Genomic DNA, 9670 nt, shown 5'->3' on the forward strand with positions numbered 1-9670 from the left:
TCCTCAAGTGTTCTATCTAGTCTCTCTCCCAGCAGATTTAGTGTTTTCATTTTAATACTTAGATCTTTGATTCATTTTGATTTTAGTTTAGTGTGTGGTGAAAGATATGGGTCTAGTTTTAATCTCAAGCATGTGGAAAGCCAGTTTTTCCAGCACCATTTGATAAAGAGGCTTTCTTCCAGTGATAGTGTTTGGCTCCTTTGTCAAGTATTAGGTAGCTGAGTATGTCTCGAGTTGTTTCTACATCTTCTAGTCTGTTCCATTGATCCTCAGGTCTGTTCTTTTGTCACTACCATGCTGGTTTTTTTTGTTTTTTTTTTTTTGTTTTTTTTTTTACAACAAAACCGTTTGTTTGTGATCAGTGTTTGAGACTCTGTACAACCTTCACAAATTTAATTTTATATAATCTGATACTCTCTTAAAACTTAAACTTTGAACTGCTAGACTTTTCTTTCCCTAGAACATAAGGCCTGGTATAAATTATTTTCCAGAAATGAGGTACCGTTTCACAGAAGTGGTTTCCTTTTTTTGTGTGTGTGTCTGTTTTCAAGTTTTAGTTTTAACAAATTTGCATTTGTTAAAATCAAAAAGTAGGAAAGATGTTCTTTACAAATAATTTTGATCAAGTATGTGTTCAAAGAAAGCAGGATAAAAAGGCTTTTTTGTTAACATTCTGTATTGTATTGTACTGCTGTTCAGTAGGAATGAGCTTCTGTCATTTGCTAAAAGAATGAGTAGTGGGGAACAGGATATGTTGGGAATTTCATAACGGGTAACAGAACCATTCTCTTGGGCAAACCATAGGCAGGGGCAGCTGTGCTGTAACCATATGGTGTTCCATAGCCTGGAGCTATGTAGCCAGGAGCAGCTGTACCCCAATGAAAGCTCCCCTCATCAGAGTTCCTCTTCCTCTGCCTCGAACCACCTGGACTGCTGCAGACACAGCTGTATTCACAACACCCTTTGCTGAGGAATGATCTTCTTTTTCTTATTATTTGCTGCATTGGGTCCAGAAAACAGCTTCTCCAGAGCAGCTAAAGCTGCACTTGCCTTTGCTACTTTCTTATTTGGACCTGCGCCTCTAAATTTCTGTCCATCTACTTCTACCTCCATTACAAATTGTTTGTCATGGCTTCCACCAGTCTCTGAGATAAGTCCATACTTGAGACCTCATCTTTTTTCATTGAGCTCCATTACAGGATTTTTGCCACTTGCAGTGAGGATAGGGCCCTGAGTTCTTACCTCTAAGGTACTGGAGGTTTCAGTTGTAGAATTTCCAGTATTATTGCTTGAGTTTGAAGACACTGTTTCATTTTTGCCTTCATTATCTGATTTTTCTTCGGAACTCATACATTCAATATCTACGTCAAAGCCTGTTGGGTATCCCATTGACTGTAATTCCTTCACTGCTACATGAAGTTTTGCAGTTTTCTTGGATGGTCCTGAGGCTTCATGTTGTGCCATCCACATCTATAGACATTGTGAAGACTGGAGCATGGACAGGGCCAGACTGAGACAAGAGCTTATACTGAAGCTCAGGCCTGATCTGATTGAGTCTCATTAGTACATTCATCAGGTCTGTTGCTTACTATCCAGGATTTTCCTTAAGTTTCTTTTCATCTTCTTACTGGGATCTTTATCATCCCCTAATCCATCTTCAAACAGTCTCTTTAGAGCTGAAGAGCCAGCACCTTATCAGTAATTGACCAGGAATACTTCTGAAAGGGCTGACTAGATGGAAAGGGGTCCATCTTCTACACTTTATAAATCTGGCCAAAGGCTGATAGTCTGAGTGCATGCTGTGCGCTGAGGGTGATATCTTCTTTTTGCTGGACAGTCATATAGCTCAGAGCATCTGTCGGGTCCCCCTCACAGGGATCATGAAGACCAGGACCCCCAGGAAGTAGTATTCCAGATGCCAAACACTCCATTACTTTTCTCAAGGCCTCCCTGGGGCCCAAAGGTCTATTACAAGTACCTGTAGACTTTTCACATAAGCTTTAGTGGCCAACCTTTCAGTGTTGCCCATGTGGGGACTGTTGCACAAATCACGAAGAATACACAGAACAGTTACACATTATTTTAATCCGTTTTCCCTTGCCTGAAACCATTTGGCATGTCGGAGAGACACCAAGGCATTCAAGCATTTCTGCTTGTCCAGTAAGTCTGGAGGATCTCTCATCACAACATTTTCTCCATCCTTCTTCTCCAATTCGTCCCTAATTAGAGGGAAAGTAAGTATCACCTTCAAAGGTAGTGTGGGCTCTTTTGTATTCTGAATTACAATAGATGCCTCATCTACACATTGTTTCACTTGGTATTTCTCTTCTGTGAGTTTCTGAATCTGAATAGGAAGATTATCTTTGACTGTATTTAACAAGGTGTGGGTTTGTCTTTGCACATTAAAACCAGTTCCAAGTCCATATCATCCTTAATCAGCAAGCTTTTTGCAACCAGTCCAATCTTCATTACACCACACAATATCCAACACCTTGGTCATTTGGAATAGTTTTCTACAGCCTTATCTTTCTTCACATCTGCCTCACCCTCTGTTTTTGTGCCTTTATTTGTTTCATCGAGCCATTCTGAGACATGTTTAAGTGCACACTCAACAGTAGACACCATATTTTGAACAGCTTGAAGTTCCTCTGGAGATGGATAGATTGTTAAATGTTTCACCTTAACATGGTGATCATCATTGGCAAAAGATCGAATAGATCTCACGATTTTCTATAATATTTTAGCTTCTTTTTCCGCTCTTTTCCTCTCTTGTGGTCTTCACTAGACACTGTTTTGTGTGACAGTACCTCCTCATAAGCCTAAGTCCCCAGACAGACACACAGCATCAAATACAGCAAAGATGTTTGAAGACTCTTCTCTGGAATATACCCACGCTGGCGTGCTCTGCCCGCGCCCGGTGCCCGCTCCCGCTCCCTCTCCCGCTCCCTCTCCCGCTCCCGCTCCGCTGCCCCTGCCGCGGCCACCACCACCACCTCCCCTGCCCGCGTCTCCTCAGCCCAGTCGTGTCCGTTGGTTGTGGGGACTGCTTGCCCGGGTGGCGCTCGCGTCTGTGCTCCGGCATCGGTGGGGGTGGCATGAGCACGTGACGCCACCGACCATGTCCATTGGCCCAGCTGGGGGGCAGGCCCCTCTGTTGCTGGAGAACGGAAAGCCCGTCCCTCACTCACTGCACGCCCCTCTATGTGCGCTCTGCCTAGTACCATGCTGTTTTTATCACAGTAGCTTTGTAGTATAAGTTAGAGTCAGGGATTATGATACCTCCTGCCTTGCCTTTGTTGCCCAGAATTGCTTTTGCTATTCTAGGTCTCTCTGTTTCCAAATGAATTTTAGGATTTTTTTTTCTAATTATGTGAGATACGCTGTTGGAATTTTGATTGGGATTGCATTAAACCTGAAAAACTATTTTGGAAGCATGGCCATTTTCTCTGTATTGGTTCTTCCTATCCAAAACCAAGGGATATCTTTCCACTTTCTGATATCCTCTTTGATCTCCTTTTTCAGAGTACTTTAGTGTAAACATGTACTAACTAAAATATAAAATAAATAAAGCTGAGCATGTTGGTGTGCTCCAGTGGTCCCAGCTATTTGGAATACTGAGACAGTAGGATTGTTTGAACCCCGGACTTTGTGCTGAGCCAGGGAAAAATAATGAGACTTTGTCTCAAAAACAACAAAACAACACATATACCCACATTCATACAAAAATGAAAACTCAAATCGAAACAAAATAACAATGTAATACCTTCAGATCTCTGTATAAAAATTATGATCATCAATTCCATCATTTACAGTCTGCAGAAATCTTGGTCCTTTATATCACATGAGGTTGCAAAAAGATATCCAGAGAGGTTTCATCTTAATGTTTTCACATGTACATCAAAAGAATATGAATGCTTCCAAGATGTTAGTCTGTTTTGTTGAATTTCACAGCTTTTCATCCCAAGTCAGGAAGCTGTCATGGAGTTGTGCAGATACACCAGTGCTGAATGCCAGCACATGCATATGCTGACACATATGCTATGCCCGGAGTCAAGACTGTAGCACTCACGTGAATCATAGACATTTCTCATCCAAACTCAGAGCTGAGGTATCCCCTGCAGGCAGGCTATCCCTAAACTTCCCTCTGGCTGTGATTCAAGATTAATCATTTTAATCACAGGCTGACAGCATTGTCCATGTATTTGGATACGAGACTTGATAAATTTAAAAAGCATAAGGCTGCAGTCTGTAGTACAAGAGCAGTAAACCATAGGACATAGTCACTGTGGTGGGCAAGGTTGTTATCAGCCTGATGTCTCTTAGGGATACCATTCTTTCTGCATATAGAGATAGGTACATGACCCAAGCCTGGACCATTAATGTACTCCATGGATCTGACTGCAGTGGTGGCTCCGATGTAGCCTCCTAACTCCACCCGTTTGAGCCTGCCCTAGAGCTCTTGCTGGAGTTGTCTGGATAAGTCGGTGGGTGTAAATCTAAGGCTGCTGAGGGCCTTCTTTGCCACTCCTGGGCAAAGGAGAGCTACATAGTGGAAGAGAAAGAAGGTTATACAGTGAAAGTAGAATTAAGAGATGGAGGAAAAGAAGAAAATTTCTGATGATATTAGTTGTACTTCAGTAATGTCTCAAACCAGGTATGTCCCTAGACTTTCTAGTTTTGAGGTTCTAATAAATTGTCCTTTTTAAGAAGCTGTTTTAATTGGATTCTATGCCTATAACTGAAGAAGTTCTGACTAATATGATTAGATTGATCTCCACCAAATGTAATTTTTCTGAAGGCTATGTATGTTTGCCAGATTTCAAATGGCAGTCAAATTAAATGAACTAAGTGGACTGTATGTACCGACTAGCTAAGCTTGATGTTTGCTAAGTCTCTACTTTATAGAGTGTAGATGCCAGTGAAGCAAACAATAATGAATTGATAAGCTAGCTGCAAATGATTCATTTTGACAAACTGTATCTCCCATGTTCTAGAGTCCTGAGCTGTAAAATGATTATAGAATTAGTTCATAGAGATGCTACAATGAATATTTCATATACAACCTTTGAGATTGACTATATTTAATAAAATAGCAAAAGTGATTTCTTTGTCATTGCTTATTAAACTATCAATTGATCAGAATGTAGTAAGAATTGTTTCACACTTTAATTAACTCTAAACAGATTAATATAAATATATTTTCAGCATAAAAGTTAAGAACAAACCAGATAAATTTGTTCTTTTGTGTGCATAGGTTATAAATATGCCTTATTTATGCATTCTTGACAGCTAGTATTCTAGAGTTTTATATGATGATGCTTTTTTTTTGGTACTGGGAATTGAACCCAGGACCTTGCCCGTGGTGCCACTGAGCTAAATCTCCAACCCTGTATGACAATTCTTAAAATACTTAAATAAAACATTTAAAAATGACAATAATAAATGATGTAATATAACACATTGTTAATGAGTATTGCTAGGGCCTCCAAAGAGTATGCATACCAACAAATCAAATATTTCTCTTTTTTTTTGGACTAAATATATACTTTTTTAAAATTAAATTCTTTTATTGGTACATTGTAGGTATACAACACAATTACATTTCTCATTGGGAATTGTACCTTTACATAATGCATCTTGGTTCTTATTTTTTCCCCATTCCTAGCCCTCCCTTCACCCCCTCCACCCTTCCCTATTTACAAAGACTTTATTTCCATTTTTTCCATTTCTCAGCATTTTTCCTTTCCCTTCTTTCCTTTCCCCTGCCCCTCCGACTACCCCTACCCCTTTGGACCTTTTCTTCCTATTTTACATTTTCGATTATTCATTCTAATCATTGGTACATTTTAGGTATACAATATAATGACAGTCATCATTGGAAATTTGCACCTTTACATAGTCTCTCTTGGTTCTTATTTTTCACCCTTGCCTAGCCCTCCCTTCAACCCCTCCAGTCCTCCCTATTTGCAAAGATTTTGTTCCTATTTTTCCATTTTCTCATATTAATTTCATTCCCTTCTTTCCTTTCCCTTACCCCTTCCACTTCCTTCCCCTTTGCCCCTTCTCTTCCTATTTCACATTACCTATTATACATTTAGTCCTTATTTACACTTTCAGTTTCTCACACCAGAGAAACTATTTGGAATTTATTCATGTGTGTTCTATTTATTTCACTTAAGAGTATCGCCTCAATGTGCATCCACTTAGCTATAAATGTCTCTAATTTCTCATTTTTTATGGCTGAGTAGTACTCCATTTTATTAAAAAAACCACATTTTCTTGATCCAGTCTCCAGTTGATGGGCATTTGGGCTGTTTCCAAGTTTTAGCTATTACAAACTGTGCTGCTATGAACATGGGCGCACATATATCACTGTTGTATGATTCTTTTAATTCCTTGGGGAAGATCCCCAGCAGTGGAATAGCGGGGTCAAATGGGACTTCCAGTCCTAGTTCTTTGAGGTATCTCCATACTGATTTCCACAGGGGTTGCACCAGCCTACACTCCCACCAGCAGTGGAGCAGAGTTCCTCTTTCCCCACAGCCCTGCCAGCATTTGTTATTGGTTGATTTCATGATAGCAGCCATTCTTTCTGGAGTGAAGTGGAATCTCAGGGTTGTTTTCATTTGCATCTCTTGAATGACCAGTGATGTTGAACATTTTTTCATGTATTTATTTGCTATTTCTACTTCTTTGTCTGAGAAATGTCTATTCATTTCAGATGCCCATTTTTCCATTGGGTCTTTAAATTTGGTAGGTCTGATCTTTTTAAGTTCTTTATAGATGCGAGATAGTAGACCTTTGTCTGAGGCAGAGCAGGTGAAGATGTTTTCCCACATTGTGGGTTGTCTCTTCACACTGCTGGTGGTTTCTCTTGCTGTGCAGAAGCCTTTTAATAAGAAGAGATCCCATTTGTTGATTGTTTGTGCTAGTTCACGAGCAACTGAGGTTTTGTTCATAAAATCTTTTCTTACACCAATGTCTTCAAGGGTTCTACCTAACCTCTGTTCCAACTTCTTCAGAGTTTCTATTTTAATATTTAGATCTTTAATCCATTTTGATTTTAGATTAGTGCATGGTGAGAGATACAAGTCTAGTTTTAATCTTTGGCAATTTGAAGCCCAATTTTTCCAGCACCATTTATTAAAGAGGCTATCTTTCCTCCAGTGAGGGTGTTTGGCTCCTGTGTCGAAGATGAGATGGCTGAGTGTGTCTGGCGTTGTTTCTGCATCTTCTAATCTGTTTCACTGGTCCTCAAGTCTGTTTCTTTGCCAGTACCATGCTGTTTTTAATCACAGTATCTTTGTAGTATAGTTTCAAGTTGGGGATTGTGATACCCCCTGCTATATCTCTGTTATCTAGAATTGCTTTTGCTGTTCTGGGTCTCTTCTTGTTCCAAATGAATTTTTGGATTGTTTTCTCAAGGTCTATGAAGTATGTTGCTGGGATCTCAATTGGAATTGCATTAAATCTATATAGCAGTTTTGGAAGTATGGCCATTTTCACTGTATTAATTCTTCCTACCCAGGAGCAGGGGATGTCTGTCCATTTTTGGATATCATCTTCAATCTCTCTTTTCAGAGTGCCATAGTTTTCAGAGAAGAGGTCTTTGATTTCTTTCCTTAGGATGATTCCTAGGTATTTCAGTGTTTTGGATGCTATTGTGAAAGGAATTATTTGGCCTATTTCTCTCTCAGTGAGTCTGTCATTGGTGTAGAGGAAAGCTATTGATTTTTGTGTGTTGACCTTGTAACCAGCTACTTGACTGAATTTGGTTTTTAAGTCTAGACGACTTTTGGTGTAGTTCTTGGGGTCTTCTATATAGAGTATCATGTCATCTGCAAATAATGACAATTTGACTTCTTCATTACCTATCTTTATTCCTTTTATTTCTTTCTCTTGTCTAATTGCGTGGCTAACGTTTCCAGAACTCTATTGAACAAGAGTGGTGATAGTGGACATCCTTGTCTTGTTCCTGATTTTAGTGTGAAGGATTTCAGTTTTTGACCATTTAGTATGATATTGGCTGTTGGTTTTTGATAGATGGCTTCTATCAGTTTGAGGTAGAGACCATCTATTCCAATTTTTTGAAGGGTTTTTAATCATAAATGCATGTTGGATTTTGTCAAATGCTTTTTCTGCATCTATGGAGATAATCATATGGTTTTTGTCCTTGGCTCTATTGATATAGTGCATTACATTCATTGATTTGCATATATTGAACCATCCCTGCATCCCTGGGATGAATCCCACTTGATCAGGGTGTATGATCTTCTTGATGATCTTCTGCATTCTGTTTGCCAGTATCTTATTAAGGATTTTTGCATCTATGTTCATTAGTGAGATTGGCCTATAGTTCTCTTTTTCAGTTGGGTCTTTCTCTGCTTTGGGGATCAAGGTGATGCTTGCTTCCAGGAATGAATTTGGGAGTATTGCTTCCCTTTCAATTTCATTGAAGAGTTTAAACAGTAGTGGCAGCAGTTCCTCTCTAAATGTCTTGTAGAATTCAGCAGTGAAGCCATCAGTGCCCGGGCTTTTCTTAGTTGGTAAGTTTTTAATTACATTTTCAATTTCATTGGTTGATATTGGGTTGTTCAGAATTTTTAGGTCTTCTTCGTTCAACTTTGGTAATTCATATGTATCTAGGAATCTGTCCATTTCTTCTGTGTTGTCCATCTTATTGGCGTAGAGGTTCTGGAAGTAGGTATTGATGATCCTCTGGATTTCTGCTGGGTCTGTTGTAATTTCACCCTTTTCATTCCTAATTGCATGGATTTGGGCCTTTTCTTTCCTTTTTCTGACAAGGTTGGCTAAAGGTTTGTCAATTTTGTTGATTCTTTCAAATAACCAACTCTTGGCTTCATTGATTGTTTTGTATCGTTCTCTTAGTTTTCATTGCATTGATTTCTCCTCTGATCTTTATAATTTCCTCCCTTGTATGAGCTCTGGGTTTGTCCTGCTTTTCTTTTTCTAGAAGCTTGAGGTTCAGCACCAGGTTGTTTAATTGGGCTCATTCTGTTTTCCTAATATGCGCATTCACTGCTATGAATTTCCCTCATAAGACTGCTTTCATTGTGTCCCATAGATTCCGATATGTTGTACTGTCATTGTCATTTAATTGAAGGAACTGTCTGATTTCTTCTTTAATTTCCTCTGTGACCCATTGGTTATTCAGAAGTGTGCTCTTCACTTTCCACGTGTTTATGAAATTTTTTGAGTTTCTTTTGCTATGGATCTCTAATTTCATCACACTATGGTCGATAATATACAGGGGATAACTTCAATTCCTTTGCACTTACTTAAACACGTTCTGTGTGTGAGTATGTGGTCTGTTTTTGAGAATGACCCATGTGCAGCTGAGAAGAATGTGTATTCTGATTTTGTGGGGTGGAAGACTCTGTAAACATCTGTTAAGTTCATTTGTTCAAGAGTTCGATTGAGTTCTAGTATTTCATTACTTATTTTTAGTCTAGTTGATCTATCTATTTGTGACAGTGGGGTGTTGAGGTCCCCCACTACAGTTGTATTAGTGCATATATATCTTTTCATGTCTGTTAGTATTTGTTTTATATAGTTGGGTGCACTAGTGTTTGGTGCATAGATATTTATGATTGTCATCTCTTCCTCTTGGATTGTTCCCTTTACAAGGATGGAGTGTTCTTCTTCATCG

At 39.2% G+C, this 9670-nt stretch overlaps 1 pseudogene; it reads right to left on the reverse strand.

Moving 5' to 3' along the window:
* Positions 1–570: 570 nt before the first annotated feature.
* LOC101696842 (spermatid perinuclear RNA-binding protein pseudogene) lies at positions 571–3224 on the reverse strand (annotated as a pseudogene).
* Between the last annotated feature and the right edge of the window lie 6446 nt (positions 3225–9670).

The sequence above is a fragment of the Heterocephalus glaber genome, unplaced genomic scaffold, assembly GCF_053883595.1.
Source record: "Heterocephalus glaber isolate CG9 unplaced genomic scaffold, H.glaber_assembly_v1.0 deba00001666, whole genome shotgun sequence".
In the NCBI taxonomy this organism is placed as follows: Eukaryota; Metazoa; Chordata; class Mammalia; order Rodentia; family Bathyergidae; genus Heterocephalus; species Heterocephalus glaber.